The 6,962-nt window shown below is 36.7% G+C and overlaps 1 pseudogene; it reads left to right on the plus strand.

The window, feature by feature from the left end:
- The first annotated feature begins 2,171 nt into the window (after positions 1-2,171).
- LOC127089300 (uncharacterized) lies at positions 2,172-2,271 on the plus strand (annotated as a pseudogene).
- The last annotated feature ends 4,691 nt before the right edge of the window (positions 2,272-6,962 follow it).

Here is a 6,962-nt window from a genome sequence, read left to right on the forward strand (position 1 = left end):
TGCCTCCTTTCTTCGGTACAACGTGTACAGGACTAACCCATTTGCTATCAGATATAGGATATATAATACCTGCTTCCAATAACTTGGTTATTTCCTTTTTTACTACCTCACTCAGGATCGGATTTAGTCTTCTCTGGTGTTCCCTAGAGGTTTTACAGTCTTCTTCTAACATGATGCGGTGCATACAAATAGAAGGGCTTATTCCTTTAAGATCGGTGATGTGGTATCCTAATGCGGTGGGGTACTTTCTTAAGATATGTAAGAGTTTTTCTGTTTCGAGTCTTCCTAGATCTGCATTAACTATCACAGGTCGTTCAAGTTCTAAGTCTAGGAATTCATATCTCAGATTTTTGGGAAGTGTTTTCAAATCAGGGGTTGGTTTGTTAAGACATTGCGTAGGGTCCGGTGTTATTGCTAAACATTGGTTAGATTTGTCCTTTAAAAGATAGTCTGGTGATTTGTCTTCTCCTAGCTCTGCTTCTTTTATGCATTCATCGATGATATCCATGAAATAGCATGTATCTTCTATTGCAGGTGCTTTCAAGAATTGGGAAAGAATGAATTCAATTTTCTCTTCACCTACTTCGAAGGTGAGTCGTCCTCGTTTTACGTCTATGATTGCACCGACAGTTGCTAAGAATGGTCTTCCTAGTATAATGGGTGTAATATCATCTTCTCTAATGTCCATAATTGTAAAATCAGTGGGAATGTAAAACTGACCTATGCGTACGGGAACGTTTTCAAGGATTCCTACAGGATATTTGATGGAACGATCTGCTAGTTGCACGGACATTTTGGTTGGTCTTAATTCTCCCATTTCCAGTTTCTTACATATGGATAAAGGCATAACGCTAATTCCGGCTCCTAAATCGCATAAAGCTTTGTCGATGACAAATTTTCCTATGTGACAGGGTATAGAGAAACTACCTGGATCTTTGAGTTTAGGGGGCATGTTTTGGATTATAGCGCTACATTCGGCAGGGAGTGTAACGGTTTCGCTATCCTCAAGTTTCCTCTTATTAGAAAGAATTTCTTTTAAGAATTTAGCATATGAGGGCATCTGCGTAATAGCTTCGGTGAACGGAATTGTAACGTTTAATTGTTTAAGGAGATCAACAAATTTTCTAAATTGGCCCGCATCTTTGGTTTTAACAAGCCTTTGAGGGTAAGGTATAGGTGGTTTGTAAGGTGGTGGAGGTACATAAGGTTCCTTCTTTTCTAGGGTTTCCTTATTTCTCTCTTCCTTTTCCTTAGGTTCACTTTCCTCAGTTGATTTCTTAGGGTTTTGGTTTTCTATCCTTGGATCAGACGGTCCTTCCACTTCCGTTCCACTTCTTAATATAATTGCATGAGCTTGGCTTCTCGGATTAGGTTGGGGCTGTCCAGGGAATGTACCAGTTGGGGCAGCAGTAGGTGCTTGTTGTTGGGCTACTTGTGATATTTGTGTTTCCAGCATTTTGTTATGGGTAGCCAAGGCATCTACTTTGCTTGCTAGTTGTTTAAGTTGTTCGCCAGTGTGTATGTTCTGGTTTAAGAAATCTTTATTGGTTTGTTGTTGGGAAGCTATAAAGTTTTCCATCATGATTTCCAAGTTAGATTTTCTAGGGGTATTATTGTTAGGCATGGATGGATTCGGTTTCTGATATCCCGGAGGTATAGATGGGGCTTGATTTGGAGACTGTCCAGGTGCGTATAAAGCATTATTACTCTTATACGGAAAGTTTGGATGGTTCTTCCAATTTGGGTTATAGGTATTCGAATAGGGGCTTCCTTGAGCATAGTTTACTTGCTCTGCTTGGATTCCTGTCAAGAGTTGACAGTCCGTAGGAGTGTGACCTTGGATTCCACAGACCTCGCAATTCTGAGTTATAGCAACCACGGCGGCTGGAGGTGATACATTTAAACTTTCAATTTTCTGGACCAAAGCATCCACTTTTGCATTGACGTGATCAAGGTTACTTATCTCGTACATGCCAGTTTTCGGTTGAGGTTTTTCCACCGCTGTTCGTTCGGTTCCCCACTGATAGTGGTTTTGGGCCATGCTCTCGATAAGCTGGTAAGCATCAGCATAAGGTTTGTCCATTAGTGCACCACCTGCAGCGGCGTCTATTGTTAACCTGGTGTTGTATAGGAGACCATTATAAAATGTGTGAATTACTAACCAGTCTTCCAAACCATGGTGTGGGCAAAGTCTCATCATGTCTTTGTATCTTTCCCATGCTTCGAAAAGAGACTCGTTGTCTTTCTGTTTAAATCCGTTTATCTGGGCTCTTAACATAGCTGTTTTGCTTGGCGGAAAATATCGGGCAAGAAAAACTTTCTTCAACTCGTTCCATGTGGTGACTGAGTTGGAAGGGAGAGATTGAAGCCATCTTCTAGCGCTATCTCTTAATGAGAAAGGAAAAAGACGAAGTCGAATTGCCTCTGAAGTGACACCATTAGCTTTAACAGTATCAGCGTATTGAACAAATACGGATAAATGAAGGTTTGGATCTTCGGTAAGATTTCCAGAAAATTGGTTCTGTTGCACAGCCTGCAACAGCGAAGGTTTGAGTTCGAAGTTGTTTGCTTCGATTGCGGGTGGAGCAATACTTGAATGTGGCTCATCTTGCGATGGGGCGGCGTAATCTCTAAGAGCACGAGCTGGTTCTGCCATCTCGGTTATCGAAGGAAAAAGGTTTTTGATATCAGGAAGTTCTATAGGAGGGAGATTGTTTGCAGCACGATATTCCCGAATTCGTCGTAAGACTCGGAGATATAGTTCGATATCGTTGATTCGTAAATAGAGCGGTTCGCCTTGTGAGCGAGTGCGTGGCATACAAATCAGCGAAAGAAAGAATAGAAGAAAAAGAAACCTTAGTCTCTACAGCGTAACGGAAGAGTTACGATATCGATTAAATAAAAGTCCCCGGCAACGGCGCCAAAAACTTGATCGCTCGACTGTGTGAGTCGAGAATTGGGGTACAAACTGCAAGTGCACAGTTCTATCGCGTAGTTTTAAAAGATATCGATCCCACAGGGACTTATGAATCGATATACCGTTATCTAAGGTTACTACGTAAATCTAAGGTGAGAATGTTTGATTGTTTGGGGAGAAACTAAGAGCTAAACTAAGATCTAGATTAAATATTAATAAAACGGATATCGGTATGTATTTCGTCAAAACTAGGGAATCAAGTCTTTGTCGGTTTCTTGGTTTTAAAATAAATCGTTTCGGTTAACTTTATTGGTTAAAGGTTTTATCTCAAACTCTCGCTCTGTTGAATAAACCATGATTTTATATTAATGTAGCTGTCACTTATAATTAAGTCAAAAACCATATTTTGAAAGCAATAAAGTTGCAGAAACTCTTTTTAAGAAAACACTGACCGTTTTAAACACCCTTATCTCAAACTCTCGCTCTGTTGACTTAGGTTATATAATTAAATCCAAATGCTTAACTCTCGTCCTCACATTCAATCTTTAAAAATACTTTTGGAAAAGGTCAGAATTCAATCAACTCTAAAACTTGCTCTCGCCCTGATCTAGAATTAATGCCTAACTTACACTGTCCAGTTAAAACCTCAAACTCTCGCTCTGTTGGTTTTAGCTTCTTTATGTCTTTTACTTTTTGTAAAAAATCTTGTTATTAAACCTGTAAATTGAGACCGTAAAAAGATTGATTTTAATTTTAAATTTAATTAGACCGACTTGGTCTTGATCCCTTATTTCGCTTACTTTACATACCGATATCTAGGCAAATTAGCCAGACATTCTAAATAAACAAGAATACATATCATGCATAAACAGACTCATTCCAGGCAGATAATATAAATAAATAATAAAACAAAGCATTAAATAATTATTAAAGAACCTGAATGCGTAAACAATAATCTTGAACACTCCACCACAAGCCGGTAGGATTTGTTCTCGGATTCTTCAATTAAACAACAAATTAAACCAAGGAAATAAAAACTAGATTCTAACGTAAGGTTAGATCCGGTAAAAGTTGCACAATAGTTTCCGGTGTAGAAACTATTATGCGAAAAATATCTAAATGCTAAAAAGGAAAATATGAATTGCAAAAGAAATAGTGTAGAACTTGTGAAAAAATAAATGAAGAAACAATACTGAAATTGCTGGAAAAGAAAAACTGGAAAAGCTGAAAACGGCAAAGGAAAAATTGGGAAAAACTTCGGAACTCCTTTAGGTTTTACAAGTAGCTATTTATATATGTGCCACTAAGTAACTACTTCCTTTAACGTGGCTAAATGCGTGGCGTGGATATAGGACACAAACTCCTCAACGTCTCTTTTCCAGTCTTCTGAGGGCGTTACTTGCGCCAAAAAGATAGTGGAATGGTGTGACGCTCGTCACACCATGTGTGACGTCCGTCACAATGCTGTTTTGTGTGACGCTCGTCACGCCCCCTGTGACGTCCGTCACAGGCACAGCATTGGTGACTTGTGCGCTTTGGGCTGGGCTTTGGCCTTTGGTTCCTTTTCTCTCCTTTTTGCACCTCCTTTTCTTCCATTTTCACTTGTTCTTCAAAATAGAATACCTGAGACAAATAGGAAGAAAATACCACGTAATATCTCATAAAATGCAGTAAACCGAAATAAATAGTCATAGAATTTAATGGAATTAAGTCCTAAAATATGATATAATTTCGTGTTATCAATAACACAAGGGCGCTTTGCGCAACATGGTTGGGCATAGCACAAAAACCAACCATCTACATTTTAAATTTTTCTGTGTCTCCTCAAGTATGTCTGTTTAACCTCTAAATCACAATAACCATGATCAAATGCAAATAACTAAAAATAAAACTTAAAATATAGGGTTGTCTCCCAACAAGCGCTTGTTTAATGTTGTTAGCTCGACGCCTGCATTTTGTTTCAAGGATCTTTTAAAGGAATTATTGTGGCGAGTCTACCAACGCCACCACCCAAATAGATTTTCACCCTTTGGCCATTGACTGTCCAAGTTACTTTAAATACAAGGTCCTCCAATTCGAGTTCACCATAGGGCTTTACCTCCTTAATTTGAAAAGGTCCCAACCACTTGGATTTTAATTCTTCTGGAAATAATATGAGTCTGGAGTTGAATAGCAATATCATCTATCTGGATTTAAAATCTATGTTAAGGATCTTATTGTCATGGTACTTCTTGATCTTTTATTTGTATAACTTGGATGATTCATAGGCTTTAAGTCGTAGTTCATCATGTTCATGCAATTGTACCTTTCTTTTTGTTTTGGCATGGTTTCGATCAAAGTTTAAAATGTGATATAATTTCCTCTTTGAGCCAAATACATTATTTCTTTGAGCTCCATACATACATTTTTGGGCAAATAACCAATGTCCATCGTCTGAATTAATACCCCATTTATTTTTGGCTTGATGTTAGTTTATCCTTTATCTTTGGCTTGATTCTAATTTACCCCTTTATTTTGGCTTGATGCCAGTTTTCTCTTTGGCTTGTTTCCATGAGATTCATGTTCCAACATTCAATATTTTATTCAAACTTGCTTGCTAATGCATGATTGCTTATGATGGATGCTTGTTAATCCATGATTCGGGACTATGGTTGCAATTTATGGACTGCTTGCTTAGCTCCACATTTTGGGGCTTAGTGCAGCAGCGCTACAACCAGGCATAACGCAGTCGTGCATAGCACAACCACCTTGGGCATAGTGTCTGTCACACCCTGATTTTGACCCTAAATCATGGATTCCGTACATTCATCATAGTTATCACATCTCTACATAGCATATCATGCATTCCATACCGCATAGTGCCTAGAATATCAGTCGAAATAATTTTTCGGATCTACAGACAAACCGGTTGAATTAATCGACGGATATGCGTCAAATCAGTGGACGAAATTTTTTAAAACCAAGCTTCCACACATCATCTTTATTAATCTACGTTTCGCGTAGTTTAATCAGGTATGCTCGATTTATTTTTCAGCTAATTTTTCGGCCACTTTTTTATCAGCTCGAGCCTGTTTAACCGGTAAAAATTTATTTCAAAATTAAAAGAAACGCTGTATTTTTCCAATAAGTTTATTTCACACTGATCATTTTGGTGCATTCATTTTAATTTTTCGAGCACTTTTGTGCCCGACTTTTATTCATTTTGAGTCCATATATTTTTATCTTTTTGTCAACATGTTCATGAAAAATAAATATGTTTTTTTTATAGTTTCATTTCAATTTTATTTTTATTATTTAATTTTGTTTGAAATTTATTTTGGTTAATTCGTTTTAATTCATGTTGTCACTAAATAAGAGTTTAAAGGGGCATTTGTGACATTCTGAAAATATTAGCGAATCCTAGTATCCACCGTATATTGTTTCATTAGCTAGTGAGAGGAAAAAAATCCAAAAACTGAACGGCACCTATCCAATATTTCACTCGTTAAGAAAAACAAGAATTTTTTATTAAAAAAAAATAGATAGAACTTGAATTAGAGAGAGGAAAGATCATCCAATTTCATCTTTCAAATAAAAGGAGGACTAAAAAATGGAGGTACCTCTGTTTGGTCATTTAAAAAAGAAAATCAGATTTCTCTTAGCAACTCACCGTCAGTCAACCAAATCCTACTGTTGCAACCGTAAATTTCTTTTTCTTATTTGACATTTCTGATTAGTATTATTTTTATATATTAATTTATATTCAATATATATATATATATATATATATATATATATATATATATAAAATTTGTTTTTATATATTTCTCTTATATAGACTAGCATTCAGACGGGCACGGGAAGTGTCAATTTTTCTTTTTATGAGGTTTCTATTGTAGGTCGCATTAAAAATAATATTATTATATTTTGAAAATGGTAAACAAAGATATTCAAAATTATATCGAAGCATGGAAAATACTATTGATACTATGTAATCAATGGCGTTCTTTAAGAGGAATGTCGAACATGAAATCTCTATTCGAAGTATTTTCTTTTTCCCTGCAAT

This window comes from Lathyrus oleraceus, chromosome 5 (genome assembly GCF_024323335.1).
Source record: "Lathyrus oleraceus cultivar Zhongwan6 chromosome 5, CAAS_Psat_ZW6_1.0, whole genome shotgun sequence".
NCBI classification, from domain to species: domain Eukaryota; kingdom Viridiplantae; phylum Streptophyta; class Magnoliopsida; order Fabales; family Fabaceae; genus Lathyrus; species Lathyrus oleraceus.